This window comes from Osmia lignaria, chromosome 2 (genome assembly GCF_051020975.1).
Source record: "Osmia lignaria lignaria isolate PbOS001 chromosome 2, iyOsmLign1, whole genome shotgun sequence".
NCBI classification, from domain to species: Eukaryota; Metazoa; Arthropoda; class Insecta; order Hymenoptera; family Megachilidae; genus Osmia; species Osmia lignaria.
This window is the reverse complement of record NC_135033.1, coordinates 11,878,086-11,901,840: the sequence shown is the minus strand read 5'-3', so window position 1 is coordinate 11,901,840 and position 23,755 is coordinate 11,878,086. Positions and strand designations below refer to the sequence as shown.

The following is a 23,755-nucleotide window of genomic DNA, read 5'->3' as shown; positions in this document are numbered from 1 at the left end:
GAAAGGCTATTTACAGCAGCGGTTGTATCGCGGATCGAAAATCGGAAAAAGTCGGCCCTTGGTACGTGGACGCGATTACGGCCTCGTACTCTGGAATGATGACGCAATTTATGGCTTCGAGAACATAGGCGTGCTCGACTCTCTGACCCCGTTCGATCGTTTAATCCGTCCCAGATACGTACGTACGATTAGACGATTCGACGGAAGCGGAGAACCATTCAGCGCCCCATCCCTTTTGGCCCTACGTCCCTTCTCCCAACCCCAGTTGGATCAGACGGCGGTGCTTGCGTTCATACAGTTTCAGCTAGCAATCCGGAAACACTCTGTCCCTCTTGCGCTTCCGCTCACTCTATTCGGACTTATGAGCTTTTCGCCGCTCGAATCAACGAGATCGAAACTTCAGAATGCGTGTACAGCGCGTCCCAAAACGGATTCCGCGATATGAAAAAATATATAACATTTTGGAAGAATTTGAATTTTGAAAAATGTAACGTTTAAATAACGACTCTTGAAGAGTGTAAATTGTTTGTTTGAGCGAGTAAGTAGAGTAATAAATAGAGTGAGGGAAGCTCTTTCATATCTCTAAAAATAACGAAAATGATTAAGGTGATCAAAGTTAAATTATTGGGATAGCCTGTAGAACATATCACCTGTAAATATTGCCCTCGATTTTACCTCATATTCCGCGGCGTGCAAAACCGGCCTTGGAATGCTGTAAATCCATAAGAAAAGCGAGGATGTAAACACAGAGGAGGTAAATCGCGCAGACGAGATTCCAGAGATCAACATAATGTTGATGTAATTTTGAACATGCTTATGACAAGCAATATCAAGTATTTACATGAGAGTTGGGTCGTGGGCCTTAGCCCGCGGGAACTCGTCCGAATCGGCCCGACTATACCCGACCGACCCCGCCCGATGTTCTCCGAACCGACCCGACTAGACACGACCCGACCCGACACATTAATTGCGTCGCAATAAGTCGGGCCGCACATTGCTAAATCAACATTCGTCTCGTGATGTGTTTCGTGTTTCGTGTTTCGTGTTTCATGCATTACTGCGATTTGTAATATTCCGCGCGTTACAAAATGTGTTTTCATTATTTATTCATGGTACTAAGTAGTGTGGAAGCTGTGAGTGGAAGTTGCAGTTCCGTGCTGACGCCTCCGGAGCGATGAATTTTCATGTCGGTATGTAACAACATGTTTATAGTTTAAATTGGCTTGTATTTTAATCCCTTTTGGTCAGTATTTAAATAGGAAGTGTATCATATAAACATTAGTGTATAAATATATTAGTATCCTTCCATACTGACCATTCGCTATTTATGTACCAACCTAACCTAACCGTTTAGTATTTTTATACTGACCATTTTGGTAATAAAATACTGCTCGAAAATGGATTTAAATACTGACTATTTCATTTGTTGCCGTTTAAATTTAGCTATTAATCTTTTTGGTGTAAAATATGAGTATCTATAATTTAATATTTCGAACAATGTATACACGCATGTAGCTCTTGTTTCATAGAACATAGCTGACGATTTCGAATGTTCATGGAAATGAGTATTTTTATATAGAAGTTAAATTCAAATTATTCAAGTAATTATTATTTTATATATCTTAATATTTTTGACGTATCTTATGTTAGATGCATAAACATTTTCAGTTTATTGATAAATTAAATATGGCTACCTTGCTAGCTTCCATCTGAAATACGTGAACATTCGAAAGTAAAATGGCAGCCAAATATATCTATCTCCCATTTGAAATTACAACATGCAATATTCAACAGTTTAATAATTCAATTGTACTCAGATATGATATCAAATTATCAGTGATACCAATTATGATGATTTATTTCTCCACAATAGAAAGGAATACGTTTTGAATAACAAAGATATTATAAAAGTTAATACTGTAGCTATATCACGGCAAATGAAAAGATTTAATGAGAGAATGAAGATAAATGCTCGCAGCAAATGGCGACATCTCGTGAATTTATGATATATATTCATGCGTGTGTACATCTGTTCGAAATTACATGGCGAGGAGAAAAGATTCTACGTTTTATGATCTTCCGAGATGAATGTTCTACTAGCAGATATGAGATTCTGTTTATATCCTCCTCTTCTTTTATTGTACAAGTGTACAAAAGCATCGCGTTATGCACGTGAATAATGTATAACAGTAGTAGGAATAAAGGTGGTTGCATAAATTACGTTTAAAGATGATATTCTGACCTGTTCGATATTCACGACATAAATAACGCTGGAGAGTAATCTGTAATTTATGTCCTGATAAGTTTCAGTGCAGAAGTATTTTCGAGAGAAAGAAACAAATCTTTATAGCATGTCGATCTTATTATTACTTTATTATTAGGATTACAAATTACAAATTATATAACGTTGGCTTATTATTTATATATACACCAAAGCTTAGAAATATTAGCACACTTATTAAAATTTTTACTCAAAGAAAATTGAAATTTTTTTTTTATGGACAAAGTACTATTCTAGTACTTTTAAATATGATAGTAGATTTTGTAGAGTACCGTGTATGGTAGAACCCTACAGTTTATAAAAGAATTCTTCAAACCTTTTATCTACAGTTTGTGTAAAATATAGAAATTCATACTTTTCAAGTGCAGAAATAAATGAGAATCCTTGAAACCGCGATACGTATGTAGCTTTAACGCGTTCAAACAAATTCTTCAAATCCGCTTCGTGAAAATGGTTCATCGTACTGGCCTATTCGTCACGGCAACTTATAAACCTGATAAATGGTTATCCCGACATGTAAATCTACGTGCTTCCGTGCACAGATAGTAGTTGGCTGGTTTTGATTTCACCAGTGACAGATTTGTTGATATTACAGATTTCACAGGACGTTCCAGAAATATCTACACTGTTTGGCAAAGCTGGATAAATTTTGTATACATTTTTCCAGCGACATAAATATGAGTATGAAATAGAAAAAAAAGTAACATGCGTGTTGAAGCGCCATAACCGTTATTTTCCACTTCGTCCTATACAGGATAATCTTTTCTCCATTTTTTATTTTTTTAATATTTGCCTCAAACAAATACTGAATCAGTATTTTCGTAATTTACAAATTATTCAACTGCATTGCATATTTATAATGTACACAATTCAATTACCCTATTATTCAGAATATAATAAAATGGATTCGGAAAATTGTAGTCTCTCTGATTCTGATCCGATGAAATTTTGAATAGAAGGATTTTAACAGGAATAAATTTTAATCCTGTGCTTTTCAATATGTAAATTTTATCAAATTTTTCTATAGCAGTTAAATTAATGGAAAATTTTGTATTGATTAATCAGTGCTATTCTGAAAATAATTTATATTTTATGAGGTATTTTGTATAAAAATTGATGAACCATTGCCTTTTATAAAAATTCTTAACAACTGTTATCATAAAGAAGGAAAATCAAATCTTTCAAGTAGAAATCATTTGCTTTTATCAGATCGTATATTTGTTTGTGTGTTGCAATAAAATTGTAACAGAAGAAAATTTTGTAAAGCTGTAGTCAAATTTATACGGGTAAATTTAACACCCGATATTCTGAGTGAGGAAGCTGAAACTTGAACGCAGCACTAGGGTAGTTAGTACACGAAGCAGAAGCATTTGAACCAGTTGAACTTTGGAACCTTCCACTTGTCGAACTTTCAAAGTACCCGAACTTTTAGAGATGAAAGTTTGAAACTTTGAATTTCAAGATTGCATCTTATTGCCTTATGGACTCAACTGAGTTTCGATTTTCCGGAATTATGAAACGATAACAGATGATACAATCACTTTATTTTGTTATTAACGCAATATTATTTCAAAGTAGAGCAACAGTATGAATTTTATTTATTTACGCGACTTCTGTCTAGAATTTATTGTTGAAATTTCTTTGTTCATACTAATAGAGAACATTGGCATAATTATACTGGGAAACGTATGAGGTAACCTGTGTACTGTTTAAGCAGAACATAATTGAATCATTGTATCGTAATTGTTATTGAAATAAGCTCGTTTTATGCGATATTACAGAATATCGTGTAAATAATTAAACAATCGAGAATACCGAGCGTTTATATGAAAACATAAATGAAAAATACGGTGTAAAATATTTTGAACCACCTTTTTTTCGTGAAAATAAATTTTGATCCTCGAATGGTAAAATTGTAATCAGTTTGCATACGACACGTAGAAAAGGTACAGTACGACTTAATGTATGTACCTACGTTTCGTTACGAGTGCTGTGCAAAGCCTGTCTGAAATTGATTTAAGATTAAGGTAATCTACGATTCAAGCGTGACGGTATAAATCAAGTGTCCTGCGACGTTTATTAGAGGCGACTTGCATCATTTGCATCAACATTTCCTTCGGTTTTTACGAATCAGGGAAAAGTTAGCTAATGTATCGAACCTCTAAATTATACTCGTTCTATTTTATTGTGTATTACTGAATATAAAGGTAGTTAAATCTCAGAATATTAAGATTTTCAGTGAAATTTTTGCAAAAATCAAAATTATGTCATATGTAGAAAGGCACTGTTAACTATGTAAAAGAGGCATCAATTTAGTTTCCACATCGGATCCCATTGTATGGTTGGAAGGATTTATGTATTAGAACGGTACGCGTGAAATCGCGCGCAGGTCATGCAGGAAAGCTCGTAAATATCATCGAAGCTGGCTTCCGATAAAAGCGATTCTTTCTGCTGTAAGCATGTCAGTGGTACAAGTCGAGCAATCCAGGAAATAAGAATGAACGATTCACCGTCACGATGTACGAACTCCTTTGGCATTGCCTGCAAGCCTTCTCGTCTTGTATTTTATCATGCGTCGCCTACTCGGATCGGCGAATATTGAGCTATGCTACTTAAGATTTACAATACGGTTTTCTTGACAATTGTGGTCGCCGAATTTGATAGCTTTAACATATAAAATTTACACTTGCATCAAATTAATATTCCGTGTCTTTAAAACAAATTTTAAAGTGAATTTATGCCGATTTAGAAAAACTGAAATTTGAGATAAACAAGGATGAAAATTCATTTAATTTCCGACAAGAATAGAAGCTTTATTTGATGAATATCCGGATATTTGAAATGTCAAATATCGGTAGGAATAAAAATATAGCCGAGTAATTAGAGCTGGCGCAGCAGGAACGAATGATCGAGTAAAATAAATTTTCAGTTGCAGTTAGTCGCAATTATTGCTTTCTCCGAACGTATCGCCGAGAATTCGCACAGATTTACACACCGCGCCGGCGGGTTCAATCAAATAACAGCGTTTTATGAAGCTTTGTTCTTCGATGAAATTGCTGAAAGTCAAATGGGAAAATTCAGGCTGCTCGAAGCAACGTGATGAAACAAACGGGCCGGACGGTCAATTACGAAATTGTGCCGTGTCGTGCAATCTGGATACGATTACGCAGTGCTTTGAGCCGGTGTTAATTAATGGATCATAATGCATGGATCAAACTGCCTCGAGTTGTACACTTGTATAACGTACACACTACAAATAAGACGGTTTAGGTATCTATATGATGGTTCATAGAATTGGAAAAGGTTATTAGAGATAAAATTATGTTCAATAAATAGACTTTTTTAGAAAAAATGACGACATAGGACGAGTAGGAATTCTCCAAATTTTAATTCTGATGACATTAATATGAAGAGTAATTTAGAAAAAAAATTATATAATTTTGGTTCGTTAAATATTATAAAATTTATATAGATTATAATGAGAAACTTAGAATCCATCATTTTAATGAGTTTGATTATTCAAGTGTTAAAAATAACGTAGATACACGTCGTTAAATAGTTTTTCAACATTTATTTTAATGGCGGGAGCCACTAGTGTCTCATAATGTCTGTCGGAGGTACAGCTTTAATTAAGCCAGGAAAAATACTCTTTGATTTAACTTGGAGTTAAAGCGGAGATAAAATGGTATGAAAGCATGACGAATATAGTATAATTGTGATATTCCTATAACAAAGCATTACGATATAATTTATGTACATATCTAATTTGAAGCTTTCATGGAACCTGTTAAGTTAAAACATGAAAAATAATGTCAAAGTAAATGAAACATCCACGTGCAATGACATTCTGTATAGTAAATGAAACAATTAAAAATTGAGAAGGAAATACCTTTTTCAGGTTAATAAAATTAAAGAATTAAAAGTTAATTAGTTTTAATTGTGATGTTTGAAAAGGTCTTTATCAGTAAGCACAAGTCTCCTGACATAGAATTATTAAATTTTTAATTTTTGATCATGGTGCATGCTAAAAAATCTATTATTAACTGGTTAAAAGCTTTCTGCCATCAATTTTTCGAATTGCTAAAATGCTAAATAAAAATAAATTTTTGAAGTATGAAACTCTCGGCCAACACATCGGTGCAAAATTATAAATATTCTCAATTTTTGGTTGTAAATTTTTTCTTGTATGCTGGCACAGCAATACCAGCACACGATATATTTATCGTATTTACATTGAAAGAAGGATACTCACGGATGTAGCGTAATGGATGCTTTTATTTACCGGACCATCTCTCTCTGTCCCTTTCCAGCAATTATATGGACATAACGTCCGAAACACGAGTAACGAACCGTGTTCCTAAAACGCTCGAATCGCAGTGAAATCAATGATACAAACTAGTCGGGTCAAGAGAGGGACAAAAGAGAGGGGACGGTATTCAAATTTTGCGGTATAAATGATGTCGCGTTGAAAACGTGTTGGATATGATTACTATAATCACGGTGGTCCACGATCGAAATTCGAAATGCTATTTCTCCAAAAACATAACCGCGATCGCAGATTTCAAAACTATTCGCATGTTTTGCTGTCGATATAACGCGACGCAATCACATTGTTGAAACACATATTTGTACATCTAGTCCTATACAATACAGGACACCTGTGTATTTTAATTAGTCAATGCAATTATGCCTCACAAAATTGATTCGATATTAATGCTACTTGTTAGAATTTTCTTCAATTTCTTTCTTTTAACCCTTCTTCAGATTATACAGACTATAATAGTCTACAAATCCTTAACGTTATTATCTATTTTATAGAGTTTATTGTTAAAGAATGGTTCTTTTTAATAGTTAGAGCTGAACTCTTCAATATTCCCCATTCGTATTATCCAGCCCTATAAGCATAAGGGACTACAGTTCTCTTTCCTTCCTCATCGTAAATCTACCCCGTTCTATGCTCTTTCTCACCTCCATCGCAGTCATCGTTCATTCCTCCGGAGGGATGTAATTTTCATGCAATTTCGCGTAAACGCTGTAGTCGAAGTTGCCTGCCATTTGCAAAAATAAAAGGCTGAAACTGTTCTCTGGCTATTTCTAGCTACGCGTCTGGCAATATTTCCATTTTTGTTTTCCTTGAGAAACCTTTGCAGCCTTTTTTTTGAATCATCGAAATCAACTCTTTCACCGTCTCTTACGATTCTATCGTCAAATAGTTTATACAGGTGCGTAGACATTCAACATAGATTCGTCGAAAAATGGGCGGTCCGTCTCGTAACTTCTTCGTGTTAGAAAATATTCTCCAAGGGGTATCTCGAACATGGCAGAGCGAACGATAAGAATGAAATAGTTCCGAACGATTCACCCACGGATATTCTACATCGAACCGCGATATCGCGTTTGTGGGATGCTTTCGTCAAAGAATTCAGAAGAAAATAGTTTCTCCAAACGTCTTGCGGGAGAAGAAGTCTTGAAATCGTTCTTCCACCGTAGAGATCTTTTTCTAAGTTTCACCTCGAACCACGAATAGAAATCTTTTCTGGAAATCATGCCGGTGGTTTCAAATATAAAGATAATCAGATTATAGGCAGATAATCAATGATTACGATCACGTTTATTCAGGGAATAAAGGGTCTAGCCGTATAAGCATAGTGAATCGGCCCCAGTAACAATTTCGGTTGATATTTATATCACATAATGCTTTTTGCCTAAACAACAATTGTGTGCAATTTCAACCCCCTACCCCCTCTGATAAGGGAGATATGAGGGTAAAACCCAAAACCTTTACCATTTTTTTTCTCAGAAACTATTTAAGATATTTGATCACATTAAAGTGCAAATAGTAGGTATTCATTAGCTGTATATCATATTTTTTTTTCAAAATTTTTATTCGATGATTAAGGGTTGAAAATTAATAAATAAATCTTTGAAAATGATTTTTATAAACAATCCCTTGGATGACACCCACCGAAAAAATTAAGAATAATCCTTTACTATTTAACTATTATCTGTAAAAATTTCAGAAGTGTCGGATTGGTACATCATAGTTAAAAAAAAATAAAACCAATGCAACGCCCTTTCATAAGGCAAAGCCGGCCTGAACGTTAGAGGCGCTCAACCTAACCGACCTACAAGGGAATACGTAGCGCCGACCCGCCACGTTTCTCGTACCAGAAACAGCTCTCAGAAAAGTATGAGCTCTTCTTTCCCTAAACTGTGTGTTAGTTAACAGTCATTTATTTAAATAATATATTAACAATTTAAATTTTTTAATGAAGTTTTCTGGTCCTAACTTTTAACGTCCGTGTTTTCACAGTCTTTCTCGTTTTAAGTATGTGGGAGCCCTAAATCACAGATTTATACCATGTCTTGAACAATGGCACTGTGTTAGATGCCATTAGTTGTCCTTTTAATAGTCAAAGAAGGTATCACAGTTATAAATGCAATATCATTCTATTCAACGCTGTAAAGAACATAGACTTCTATAACTATTTCCGTTTTTACCTTTTCACGTACGTATTACTTTTAATTAAATTGTAGCTGGTACCTGTGAATAGTTGTAACTAAGATTTTCCTCGTTTTAAGTATATGGTCGCCCTGAAAAGGGTTAATTATATTATAGCGTACCAGTACTACCTGGAAATGGCTGCAATTAAGGTGACCTTCGTTTTAAGTATATGGGTGTCCAGAAAAGAGTTAAGCGCGTTTTATGGTACAAATGGTGTATTTTCCAATGCGGTTTATATGCCCTGATACTTTTTTACGCAATCACGGAGCCTAAATTGGCGTGTAAATAGACGCATCATAAAGGGTAAAGCGTACGATCCTGAGTCCATGATTTTAGTGTCCACTGTCTTGTTCCCTCTTGTTGCCGAATATAGAGGAGTCGTTAATTGGATAGAATTTCCAAACTTTAAAATCTCGCGGTAAAAACGTTATCTTGCAGAATTATTGGACGAACATGACGCGTTAAATGTACAATATTTACAACAAAACAATAACATTATAAAAATGAAAGTTCGGTCGCGACATATAAACGGTAAAACTTACAATTGTTACATAGAATACAAATCAAACGTAAATAGTTACGCGGGTATAAACCAATATGCATGCGATTGTCCGAATGGTAACAGAACGGTAGGTTGTTGCTCCCACGTCGTCGCGATCATTTATTATTTATCCCATGCGCGTTATAAATCCAGAATAGTTAAACCGTCCGAAATTTTAACTCACTTATTTGACAAAACTAACATTATTCCAGTTATTGATGAAAATAGCGACGAAGATTAAAATTTATTTACAAGCGTGTTTTTTTAAAAAAAGTTTTTGAGTTTTCTGTTTCAAATCATATACTTCAACCTGACAATACATAACACAATCAGCTCTTTTTAGGGCTTAATAATCAGCCCTTTTCAGGGCTCCCACATACTTAAAACGAGGAACACCTTAGTTGCATTTATATAAGGGTGCCATTTGTAACGTACAACATAATCAGCTCTTTTTAGGGCTCCCACATACTTAAAACGAGAAACACCGTGAAAACACGGACGTTAAAAATTAGGACCAGAAAACTTAATTAAAAAATTTAAATTGTTAATATATTATTTAAATAAATGACTGTTAATTAACACACAGTTTAGGGAAAGAAGAGCTCATACTTTTCTGAGAGCTGTTTCTGGTACGAGAAACGTGGCGGGTCGGCGCTACGTATTCCCCTGTAGGTCGGTTAGGTTGAGCGCCTCTAACGTTCAGGCCGGCTTTGCCTTATGAAAGGGCGTTGCATTGGTTTTATTTTTTTTTAACTATGATGTACCAATCCGACACTCTTGAAATTTTTACAGATAATAGTTAAATAGTAAAGGATTATTCTTAATTTTTTCGGTGGTTGTCATCCAAGGGATTGTTTATAAAAATCATTTTCAAAGATTTATTTATTAATTTTCAACCCTTAATCATCGAATAAAAATTTTGAAAAAAAAATATGATATACAACTAATGAATACCTACTATTTGCACTTTAACGTGATCAAATATCTTAAATAGTTTCCGAGAAAAAAAATGGTAAAGGTTTTGGGTTTTACCCTCATATCTCCCTTATCAGAGGGGGTAGGGGGTTGAAATTGCACACAATTGTTGTTTAGGCAAAAAGCAATATGTGGTATCAATATCAACCGAAATTGTTACTGGGGCCGATTCACTATGCTTATACGGCTAGACCCTTTCATTCTGTCTGTTCATTGACTTCCATTCATCATGAAATTCGAAGCGTTCCTCGATTTAGCCGATTCGTTTGCCAAGCGTTTTTCGTTGAGAATGTCAATTATTGCATGCCTACCAGCGATTCATGTTCATTAGTAATCTGTGCTCGACCACGGAGGTGATCGGTGCAATTATCAACGTTAATTGAATTCCATTATATCGTCGAAATTTATTTAAACCATTTCTGGGTTTCGATGAGGAACGTGAAACGCGTTATAATGATCCGGATGACTTATATCGGTTTCGACTACTTGTGATCATTAAACGCATAATACTGCCATTCGTCAATATACTCATCATTGTTTATAAAGCGGATAGATAATCGTTGATATGATTTATAATATTTCAGAAATATAAAGTTTACTGTATGGGCGAGTGATGCAAATTCTTCATATCGGAAAATTATTTCCTGAAATAGATAAAAGAAGCAACGGAAATCAATAACACCGATACATATACAATACAGTGTAATCAGTTTTAAATTACTAAGTTTTGCATAGTATTGCATTCCTGAAATGAGGCGGAATATAAACAGAGGAAATCGATATACCTGATAAATTACAGATTGAATCACTCTAAAGTGCTATTTTTGCATTAGAAAATTGTCTATATTGAGTGCTATTTGTTTGTAAATTTTTTTTTTTCTGTAAAATGGATGCAACCTCCAATCGTTTCATACTATTCGTTCTCACTAGCTCTAAAAATTTCCACAACCACGTTATTTGCAACTAAATCGCGCGAAAATTTATCGCACAAAGTTTCACATTGGAAGGCATTCCGAATAAACTAAAACCTCGTAAAGCTTCAGAAATACTCGCGTCTATTGATATTCGATATTTCGTTCACCATGTATAAGCTACGGATGAATTCTTTTTTTAGCTATCAATAAAATTTCCGTGTGAATTTATAAAAAAAAAACCGTGGGAAAAATTGGTTACGTACGGCAATTAAACTAAATTAAACTAAAATGAATTTTTATTAAAATATATGTAGGAAGTAAAAGTGACGGTATATAACTTGATATAAATACTATTCGTAATAGTCTAATTTTTACTCACAAAGATCAAACGAATGCTAATTGAGAGTTTTTCGAAGTTTAACGAGCAATCGCCAGCAAAAAGGCTGGCCTCTATTCGGTGCACTCGAAGGTATTATCTGCAAACCAGAACGGAATGATAAATATGTCGATCGAGAGGTGATTATCGGCCGGTATGCTAATCAAGGAAGTCGGAGCTGCCACGAACATCCTCGGGCTCGAGTTTGCATCCGACCGTCCGAGAACATCCACTGAATTGCTAACTGTACGACGAGAGTCCAAAGGAACTTTCGTGACGAATCCCGTTTCGTCCGTTCTCGCATAATTTTGCCATTGAACATCAGCGAATTCATCGTGTCCCGTATTCTACCCCAAACCGATTCACGTCGCGTGTAATTTCTTCCTTTCACCTTGTCACACCTCTTTGTACGATTCTCTGCCATTTCGTTCCAGGCTTTTCCTCCACTTCGTCGTTTCACTTCGCGTTCCACTTTTCACCTCTTTATTCTATGGTTCACTGCTGTACTTTGCTCCACCTTTTCATTTTTGTTTTGCGAAGATACGACAATGTGTCTAATGCGAGGTAGAATCAGTTGTAAGGATTTTCTTCTGTGTTTGTGAAATTTGATTGTATAGGATGGAGATGAGAAGACCGGTTTCTTGGTTCTTTTGTGAAGAGGATCATTATTCTTAATTTTTTGTTTTGTACTACGTCTTACCATTTATTTATGACAAGCGGGCAGAAGATGATATTCGGTTTCAGAATAAAGAGAAATTGTAGAATGAATTGGAGGTCAGTAAACGATGATGGTTGCCACGATTATTATATAATGAAATTTCAATTTTTTTACAATTATTGATTAAATGATTACCGGTCTTCATGATTATAACAGAATTGTTAAAGGGTGCTTTGATTTTTTAGGTCCAGAATAGTGTAACTAACCCCTCTTAATTCTAACCCCGTAATTAGCCTACTCCCCTTCTGTTCCACTTCTCTCAGCCACGGTTTTCCTTTGTTAACCTTCCTGCTTATCTTTCTAAATCGATGGGTCCTCTCGACCTCTTCTCACACCCTCGTCATCGCTCTGTTAACAGTCTAGAACACAAATTGCTGGTAGCATGTCGCCTCGCTAGCAAAATAGATAACGGCAATTAGAACATCATCCCTACTGGTGCTCTGGGAGTGTGCTCGATTAGTTTTCCCCTGATTGTCCTCTGTACGGTAAACGAGTAATTCAATGGCACACAGTGCTGAAGTTTCGACGAAATTCTATCACAACAGTGAAACAATATAATGACCGGGAAACATTTAATACCGTCGTACGACCGCAATGCTTGATGGAGATTCCATTCTCGAGTAGGCAATATGTACAGTGCTCCACGAAGTTGTACATCCACCTTTAATTTCGTAATTAACGGATTCTAAGACTTTTCATTTCCAAAACTTCCAGACTTCGGAATTCCAAAATTCTAAGATTCTAGAATTCTACGATTCTGAGATTCCAAGATTCCAAGAGTGCTAGATTTTATTTAAAAAAGTTCATTTGGTATGTAGAACAAAGTCCGTCGTTAAATGTCCAGCTTTCAAGTTTTGACCAACAAAAGAAACATTAAATCGTTGAAACTTTTTCCATTTAAACTACACAGTTAAAGGTGGGTCGTGGTCTCGGGTTCAATGTATATTTCAAGCTTCCTTGAACTCGTGATTGCATTTAGATCGTTACAATAGTTAACGTCCTCGCGTAATTCAGAATCGAATTATTCCGTAGCTGTCTCGTGGTGTTACTTTGCAATTCGCATTTTAAATTGCACGCAAAGTTGAACCGCTGAATCGACACGGCCTGACACCGAGTTAAATATTACCGGCACATCTGCATTCAGAATTCCGTGCTGCGTTACACCGGCAACGATAATAATTAGCGGCAACCAAGCCGGAAAGTTACGACGTTCACGCATTATAGCGAACAATAAACCGGCACCATGAAAGTTTCATTAATTAGATTTTAACGTGGCGACGCTGCATCAACGATGCTCGTTTCGTACTTCGTTCTCGCTTTGTCTCGAAAGCGATGATTAACACGTGTTTAACGACTTCAAATTGAGAATCTCCAGCTAAAATTCCCAACCTTTTTGCTTTCAAAAATTTCAATTGGAACAGATTTGAAAATTATGAAAAAAATATCAATTCAATTTGAATTTGCATTGAAACTTTCAACAAGGGGTTGCAACAGTATACCTTTGAAAATTGAAATTAGAAGTATTGATCACGGTAAAAGAAATATCGCAGAAAAAGTCGAGTGTTTAATATTTTACCTTCGTTCCTTAGCCGGCTCGTTGGAATTCAATTTAACTTTCCACGTGATTTGTGGCTGCGAATTATTAATGTTGTTAGTTGTTTCCATACTCGTTATCGGAACCAACTTCGCTTCAACGAGAAGTATGACAACGCTATTCCGTGTAGAAATAATCAAATTTAGAATTAATTATCGAATTTCACTGTGAATGGGCGAGAATTAATTTTTACCATAAGAATGTAATTTTATTATGCACAGTCGGTTGTATGCACGTGATTGTAACTCAGAATACTTTACCTCCCTCAGTAACGTATGAAAAGCTTGTCTCATAACGTTTAAAAGGGTCCCCTTAATGAAATTTTATTAACCTACCGCATCGTACGTAGGTAATATAACGCATGTCCCGTAATGAAATTTTAATGGAATACCAGCTTTTAAGTACATCTAATTTCAAGTAAATAATTAACAACTAAATACTGAACTAATCAAATGTAATGCCGGCCAACCGTGATTACAGTTAATTTGATTTCCTCTGTAAACGCTCCTCTTCATTTTATCGAAACGTAGAAATGAACAAGAAAATAACATAAAATGGATGTGAGAGCTACAATTTCTATAGTATCTCTGCTTCCATTTCAAACGTGGCAGCAAAAAGTAAATTATTTTAAGCTCCAATATGAAATAGATAGTTTTGAAGCAGAGTGTGCTAGGAAACAGCTATGTGACACCGACTAGATGCACGAAACTAATCAAGTTCTCGATGGAGAGCAATCGAAGGGTAGTTCGCTACAACCTCGTCGAGTTTCACGCTTTCGCATACAAACTTCTCTTCGAGATCTCGTCGTTTCCCTTAGTTCTATTGATAGCTTTGATTTCGAGGTCGGTAACTAACTGGCAAATGTACGCGGGAACTTCCAGGCTGTCCTCGCCTTGTCGAATCTTCAATTTCCAAATGCGCCATCCTTTCGACAGTCTGGCCGAAGGCTGTTTCCGGGAATTCAAACGTGCAACTTACAAAATTTCGATAACAGAAGATATTTTACTCTCTGTCAGACATGAAATTAACTGGTGAATGGAAAAGGAGTTTGTACAATTTTGATTCTAGTTAACGTGACAGTGAAAGGGTTATTATTGAGAAACATCAAATTTGTAGAACTATATTCTGAAAATTTATTATTTTCCATTTACTGCATGCAACGTTATGAAGAAATAGACAACAGATTTTCATTCAGCGACCTGTTGTATCCTATTGAATTTTCTACAAAGAACACTGCTGCACGTAGAATGCATTAATCACATAGATACCGTTACACACATATTGCAAAAATATCTACCTCCTTTTGTGCACGGTACCGCGAATAAAATAGAAAGCACACGTTAACGAAGCATTTCCGACTCACGCGCCGTCTCCCTGTTTTTTATTTTACATAAAAATGTTTGTAATAAAATACCGTTTTCGCGTTAAATTCACTCGGCCGACGAACAATTCCTGGCTGATATTTTGCAGGAAGGCAAACAAACGGAAAGCTACGTGCCACGGTAACGGGAAAACACGATGGCAATTATCCGAAATTCAACGATCGAATTTTTTTTTCCAGAGAAATAGAGGAATAAAATTTATTATACACTCGTGAAATCGTTCTCTGACACGTAATTTGGTGTAAAACAAATTTTTAAACGGGTAGTTTGAACACTGAAGACAAATAAAAAATGTGGCGTTGTTGATTAATTTTTAATGACGTTCATTATTATTCCACGAGAACCTAACGAATCAATAACAACAGAGAGACATTGAAGGTAAAATCAAGTGTTCGTTGCTACAAGAGAATTAATTCTCTCGCTCGTCGCATTCGGTGGAAAGCGTGTTTCTCGGTAAACACACAGTGGATTCAGCGTACAATTAACACTCATCACAGTGGCTCGTCACAACAGCGGCACGCACGTGTGCACAGGCGCGAAATTGCCCCCGGAGTGTACGATGCGAATTCCTTGTTTTCACCGCAATCACTATAATCCCTTTATAGCTAGCCGGTGATAATCCCCCTCGTAAAAGCCACCGGACGATAAGCAACGCGACGAAACACAGGTGCGCGCGATCGCAAAAAGCGAGCCTGAAAAATTCAACCGAATCCCGGAAGACAATGGTAGGGTATACTAGGGACACGGAAGTAGTTGGCGAAAGCCCCGTTGAAAGCTTGCAAACTCGAGGTTCCTTGCTGCACCTTGCGTCAACTCGTGCTTGTCGTTCTTCTGACGAGACAGCGAGAGAATCCGCAAGCAAGCCGGAGCTTGCATCAAACATTCATTCGACCAGAGTCGCAACGGCTTGAAACGAAGCTTCGGCCCACTCGAGCCTGAGCAACGTTTACTCAGCCAACTATTTTCCCTCGTTCGAGATTCGCTTCGATCTTTGAGAGTTTCCGATAGACGAAACGATCCTTCCTGCCAACTCCTCTGATCGCTTCTCTTCCATTCCGATTCTCCGGATGTATAACATTCTTCGATTGCTGCATCGCTATTTTGTGCTACGATACTTGATGATTTTCTGCATTTCAGAACTGCACTAGCGTGTAGGCTACTTTGACGTCCGTATATCTTACGAAAGTACGTTCGAAGGCCGCATTAATTGGTTCTTTTTTTATTAAATAGCTCAACTGGATAAAGCTAGGTGTTAACAATGTGTTCGTAAAGATAATAGTTCGCCTCTAATCGCGTATTCGAAAGCGGAGGCCGTTCGGTCTATTGCTATTTCCAGCTATCGGTGCATTCGCGATTCAGCGAATCGAGTATCGCTTTTCTCAGCGATTTATTCGCGGCGAACAGCCACGTCGGCATCACTGTCCGGGAGGCGATGCATGCAACGAGCCCCGTGTACCGATGTTCAATGAATTCATATAGTTGACCCATCGCCACTCGTTCGGAGCTGGCGGTATCCGACAAGAAAATCATCGATTCTCTTTATAGTACAATTTCATAAAATGCACTTTGATTTATGGTTATTACTGCCTTCATATCTATTTCATCAATAAGAATTCTCTTCTGAAATGGAAGTATTAATCTGCATCGATCATTATCGGCAGTTTGTCTTGCGGACGTTTATATCTATTTTTTATATCTCAGTTTCCTTGCCAGAGCATTTTTATTCGAATTAAAGCTTGAACCGTCACAAGATCACGATAGCAAATGAAATACGCCAATGCGCGGTCGGCTGATTATCTCTTTCCTTTCTGTTCTCATTCACGTGACTCGAAATACAATTCAGCTTGAAAATAACAGAGAAGAAGCCGTGTCGTTATCGGTGTACACGTCGCGACACAGAATAACCGGTTTATCTGTGAAATTTGAAAAAAACTACACCCCAGTTGCTTAGCATAGGAATTGTCCCGCGAATTCTGATTGGATTTTAAACGTTGCTGGGCTTTAACGTCAATTATCGTCATGATTTTCTTTTTAATACTAAAGCTATACCTTTCATTTATAATCAAAGGATTTGGAAGAAATAATAGAAAACAAATAGAGTTAAATTTGGAAATTATCCAAATTCTGTATTTTAATAGCAAAAGCCTACAACATGATAACACAATTATCAACCCTCAATTCTGTACTATTAAGCCGTAATATCGCGCGTAAGGCGTATTCATCATAACGAGAACTACTACATATACATTCTCCACGCAATTGAAGTAAATTAAAGCGACGTTGACACAAGCATTTCTCTTACAATTAGTTACGCATATAGACACGCGGTTAAAGGAGAAATAAAGGAAGCTGTCACAGCTGCGTGTACAGCGACGAACACACAAGGCTTTTGTGGCGGGCGAAATTTACACGCGACGTGTGTTGCACAAACGAGCCACGCTGCTCAATTTGATACCGTTTCGTTCTGTGTCGTTTAACGATGGCAAACGTCCAGCCAGTAAAATTAAACACGGTCTTTGGAATATTGGTGGCACGACGGACCACCTTCATTAAGGTAAATACCCTTTGAATATAAAACAGCCACTCGTGTATGCTGCTGACTCTTACCAAAAGAAGCTAACACACGTTCAGCCTTAAGCTAAAAATTGACGCGTCATAAACACCATTTTACAGTACCTTTTATGTCAGCAAATCGTGTCAGAATAAATGATTATGAGATCAGGTTTTAGTAAAAGTGTAGCTCGTCTTTTATGTTACTCAAACTGGATTGACAAGGAAATAGTTTTAGTGTTAATAATTTTACGAGCCCGTTTATCCCGCGAGCAACGAAATACTTTTATGGAAAAAAAGAAGACCGTACGAAACTTTATAGATACGAGAAAAGTGTTTTCTGTGCTACTACATGAAACTTCGCAGTAGGTAACCTCGAATTATTGCAAACGTGTTACGGAGCATGATCCTATTAGTGCAATATCTTCGTTATATTTCTTCTCAAATCTCTCTGCACGTAGTAGTTAAGCGAGGTTAAAATACTGCATCAGTGCCAAAATCCATCAATAATCACACGCGTTCTACAGGTCGTAATTGCTTTCTAAAAAATGTTTGTTAAAATATTCGTGCGAAAGTGCAGGGTACTCGGTTCGAAATAAATATGGAAACCAATACCAAACGCTATACACCTTTTCTGTTCGATACCAAAAAGCAACACGCTTCTATCCGGCGCGGCGCGGCGGTCGAGATGTTAATAATTCCAGTAACGGTGGAACGTTGGCCTGCAAAAGCCTCGATTCCGTGCGCAAATATTAAAACTTTCCGCGCAGGGATTCGACCAGTTCTCTGCACGCATCGGACCAGCTGGAATATGCGGTTCACGAATACGTGCTTCGAACTCATTGTAGGATTGCACACGGCGAGAATGGAAATAGGAAGATTGGGCGTGGTTCGAGAGCATTGATACTAGCATATATGTAGGTCTGAGCATTGGCATGCGTCCAGTTCTAATGGGACTTAATATTTTTGTTCAACGAGTGTCGTTTTATGGGATTACCGTTCTAGTTTCGTTAATTGGATGGCGAAGACCTGACCTGTGGCTGTCTTCTCTTTTCGATTTCTATGTAAAGCTTAATCGTCAGCGTCTGCTTTTGTCGTCTTAAAACTTAGTACCCTCAGTAGCTGAAGCTTCTTTCCTTAAACTGGTGAATATTAACATCGAGGCAACTTGATAGGATTCAAGATGGGTTTGGCCTTTACAAAAGGATTTCAAAAGGCTCCTATCCCGACGTTTATTCTTACCCCAAAGAAGGCGAACGTCTCACCTGAGTACATATTAATATTCCATGGGTGAGGGTGAAAATTGAGTATATTGGTAATGGCGTGGCAGAGCGTTGTGATTTTCAAAAGAATCGATGAACGAAGAGACAAGCAAGCAGTTGAAGGGAACATCGGTCGTTCAGCCTTGCTGAACTTCATTACCGGTGTCAGCGAAGAATCGACAAGCGTATTACGCGAAAAGCCGTCTCTTTCACGGTAGTCACGCGACGGGTATCAAAGCGAAGCTAGCTACGAGCAAAGTAAAATGTCTGGCTCATGCATTATTTATCCTCACGGTACTTAGCCCCCGAATCGGCTCGGTTGCCGTGCGACGAACACATCCCTGTCATCTTGGTAGTGCGAATCGATTCGTAGACATCGTTCCCTGATCGTTTCGTCGGAATCCTGGCTGAAAACCGGGCAGACTTTCTCTTTCTCTCTCGTCTTAAAGAATCCAGGGTCCTCTTTTTGGCCCCAACTCGTCGTTTCCCGCTTCGTCTTATGTCTATTTCCATGACAATGAAATACCAGAACGTCCCGGCTGGAATCTCGATGAAATATCTCCGGTGGTGTTCGTTCAGCGGGGGTCGAATGACAATGCTGGAACGAGGTTATCCCGCTGGAACGGAAGTGGATTCAACCATCGACGTGAATCGAGACATCCGTGCTCAGACTGTAAGTTCCTTGAAAATATGGTCGTAGGTGAATCGACAAGCAACGAAGGTTCGCTCCTCTCACCTGTTCTGGGCTTGATGGATGAAGAGCAAGGGAACGAGATGGAAGAACGAGATGAGGACAGGTGAAAGAGGGTTAAACCGGAAGGGGGTTGGATCACCGCCAACCGGTTTATCGATGATCTTTTTAGTTTGAGACAGACACAAAGTGGTACCGTTTCAGGCAGTTGGCTCTCTTTTTCCGTAGATTGAAACTGTGAATGTCACTGGGTCAAAGAATTTACGACACCAATGGCACTGAAAATCTTGTATTTATAGACTGTACTTTGGCTGAGGAATATTACAACAATGTAGATTGAACGGAGTCGTATTTCCGCTGAAACATTTGTTTGTCTGTTTCGCGAGTGGTTTTTGGAACCACTTATATGAAACACGTATTTCAAACACATTTATTATTCTTGGAGATTTAGATTTCTATTCTTTAGTTTTATAAAATTAATAATGAATTTCTAGGTAGAAAAGTACTGCTGCTCTTTATTGTGCAGTGCACACATAATAAAACTGCACCCTTGCTCCACCTTTGTGGAAAACAAGCATTCTGTTTTATCCAACAAAAGCTTTTGTATTGGTAATAGGATTGTCTGTCTAAATAGTGTTTCGCTTTCATAGCACCTGTAAAATTTGTTTCCATTGGGTAAAAAAGTTTTTTCCATTATTTATTTATTTTGCGTGATAAAATTCTTCTATTTTCTTTCTAGAATGCTCTACAATTAAAGGGTTAAATTAAATATTCTTCAGAAGTAAAATTCTGTATTTCTTTCTTCTCCATTTTCTGAGACGTGCAAAGTTTTTACGAGCTTACAAATTCATCTCAGGTGGCATTGGATTCAGGGGGTTACATAGTAATTTTGTACGCTGTTCGAAAGGGTGGCGTGTAATTTTTGCAGGGCGTGGAAGAGAGCCTGACACGCGAACTTACGTACCTATATCCGTTTCACGATTGTTATCGAGATACGGTAATTTGTACGTTTCCATTCTGTGATCACTGGGTCGCGTGAAAAAGTAAGAATACTCGATTCTTTAATCATCTTTTGGCATACTCTTCGTTGAGTTTGGTGGTTCATGCATAATGTTGCGTAAAAGCTTAAAAGCTTAAAAGTTTTCGTTCCTTTCAATTCTAAGAGAAATTTTTTTTTTTTTTTGTTTTTTTTCATAGTACAACACTTATACATATATCGCGTTCAAATACAAACGGAAATATTTCTACGAACCAGGCAGTCGTTGCTTGGAACGAATAATCAATTGAAGAGACACATAATCGATAGATAGATACAGAACACGCAAGGAAATACGTTTAATGCTGTTTAGTGACTCTGTCGCCTCTATCGTCCATGGATCACGGAAACTGATCGGAAATTAACGCATCCGAGTTTCCTGGATGAGCGATTAACTACTTCCTAAAAGTAGATCAGTAGGAACTGTTCCCAACGGCAATGCAAGAGGAAGCGTTTTGGAAGCTGTTACATGACTCGTGTTGTGTGCTTAATTTGCTGTGCTTATTATGTCTCCTGGTGGGTAGCAGCGGAAGGAAGCATGCTACGGTAGCTAAACCACGGAATATTCTTCATTTTAGTCAACACAAAAGTTATTGCGCCTACGTTTACAGTCATTGTTTATACAGGGACTTGAGAAGTTCTTAAGTAAATGTATGTACGAATGAATTTATAATGCAAGAGAATAATTATCTTCCATTTTGGCAACGGGGTTTATATAAAACATAAATTTGCATAAACATCTATTGTTTATTTATAAGAAAATATCATCCATAGATAGAGGGAAGTATACTCTTTAACATGCAATTTGTTTTAAATCAATATCTCAATTGGTTCCTGAGATATGAAGGTTTAAAGTTTAGGCGGTAGCGCATAGTAACGCGTGGGACAATTATGAATGGGAGCCGGTTTCTTAGAAAACGAGCTGACCTACATTTTTTCCTGGTAGCGCGTAGTGGCGCCGTGCGTACTACGCGTAGTAAAAAAACGGTTTCTCAGCATCAATCACGCATGGACAGGTCAGTGACTGCGCGAGAGAGACAGCAATAGCGAAATCTTCAGAATTATGCTCAACTTTAAAGGCGGATATCTCAGTGACGGAAAGTCGTACTGACATGAGACCGGTGTCATTTTAAAGGGAAAATTCTGCTCTTTTTAACGACGTTAACAACTTTTCAGTAGTGTGATAGTGTGATGAAAAAAAAAATTCCGCTTTCCCTCGATTGCTCCAATTATTTTAGTCAATATAAAAATGCATTATTATGTTAAATCGATCAATTTAACACAGTCAAGAAAATAATTTCTGAAACAACTAACTCCAATATTTTTGAATTCTCAATTTCAATATTCTTGAATCGTTTGAAAAGTTGCAAGGCATGGTGCAAAATATCTATCAGTACCGTCAATCCGTAAGTCGTTCATCAACAAGTGCGAAGCAATTAAATTTTTCACGGGCGAGAAAATCTTCGACGGGTTGAGACAAACGATCGGAACCGTACACAACTGTCTGACATGAGATGTACTATACTCGATCGAACACTTCCAATTTCCGTTTGTTATAATTTTCGTCAATCGGCGATTAAAGTGTCAAGCCAGCAGAACTTTTGTCTGGAATGCTTTCATCGGAATTGAATGTTTAATTCTGAAGCGTACGCGAAGCTGAGTTCCACCGGTTATCACGCTAATGATATTAAACGTAATAGCTTGAACACTGCACATCGGTAGATCAACGTTACAAATTTTATTTCTCGGAGTGACCGGCCCCGGAACGAATGGAAAATTGTACCACCTAGCGTGGCTCTCGTGAAAATTACCTCAGTGACAGAGAAAAAATTAGCTGGTCGTCTACGAGATATATATTTCATTCCAGGGAAAGGCCGAGGGGCTTGTTTTACATCAACGATACGATTTATCTTGGACTGAGCGTAGAGGTGGTTTAGTAGGTACACAGTGGGATAAAATTTATAGTTTCATATTTGCACGTTTTTATTTAGACTTTGGAATCCACTATTTTGTAAATGAGATTAAAGCAGGGAATAAAATTCATTCAGATAATTATTTACACTTCGTATCTTCAATAAAATAAATTGATTTATAAGATCAATCAGTTCCCAGAAAAAGTAGAATACTGAAAACAACATGTCCTGCCAAAATCACGAATTTCATTATTAACTGAAAACAGTTTTGCAATCAGTACGAAGTGGCGTATAGGTATACGAGCAAAATCAATCACAAAGTCCATCCGAAATCCAGCAGCACTCGGAGTTCAAAGGGCAATCTTCGACGCATCACGCATATTGCGAGCAGAAACGAAGCGAGCATCCATCAACGTTGACAGCTCGCTGAAAAGAGAGAAAGAGAGAGACAGAGAGAAAGATAGAGAGTAGGAGGATCAGTTGGAAAATGTTTCAACATGTAGATATTGTAACGTTCGAAACGAGTCGCACAAGCTCGAGCTTGGATGCGGTTGACAGCAGTAGCAGAGGTCAACATCATCCTCGATGTCCACTTACCCTATTCCCGTTCCCTTCTAAGCCCTGTCTGAATCACTCCAGCCCAAAAAACAGGAGAAACGCGTATTTGGGAACAGAGAGAGTGGGAGAGCAGCACTTTTCCGGAAACGAGCCATGCCGGCGTCCATCTCGCAACAGGACGAAATAGAATGTAGCAATAAAAGCAGGAGCAATTCGTTTAAAATGGAACCTCGCCACGGGGCCATCGAATTTCTGGAAATCAGAAAGATTGGGAAGAAACGTTGAAATTTTCGATGAAATTGTTTTTGTTTATGTTAATTGTTAAGTTGTACGCAAACTGCTTCATTGTTTTAATAAGAAAAATTGTATGTATATAACAAGCGGTTGAAGTAAATGTTTAAAGTTATTAAGCTACGATATCATGAATAAATATTTCAATTTTTGAATGCATAAAATTAC

The 23,755-nt window shown here is 37.3% G+C and overlaps 1 protein-coding gene across 4 annotated transcripts in view; it reads left to right on the top strand.

The window, feature by feature from the left end:
- Positions 1-23,755, top strand: part of LOC117606873 (zwei Ig domain protein zig-8) — a 146,343-nt gene that overhangs the window by 21,276 nt on the left and 101,312 nt on the right. Inside the window, exon 1 of one of the 4 annotated variants that reach the window (XM_034329872.2) lies at positions 954-1,190. The exons of 2 other annotated variants lie outside the window; for them this stretch is intronic. The gene's annotated coding sequence lies outside the window, so the exon portion shown is untranslated. Of the gene's footprint in view, positions 1-953; positions 1,191-23,755 lie in introns of those variants that run through there. One more of the 4 variants, XM_034329866.2, reaches the window with a different exon arrangement.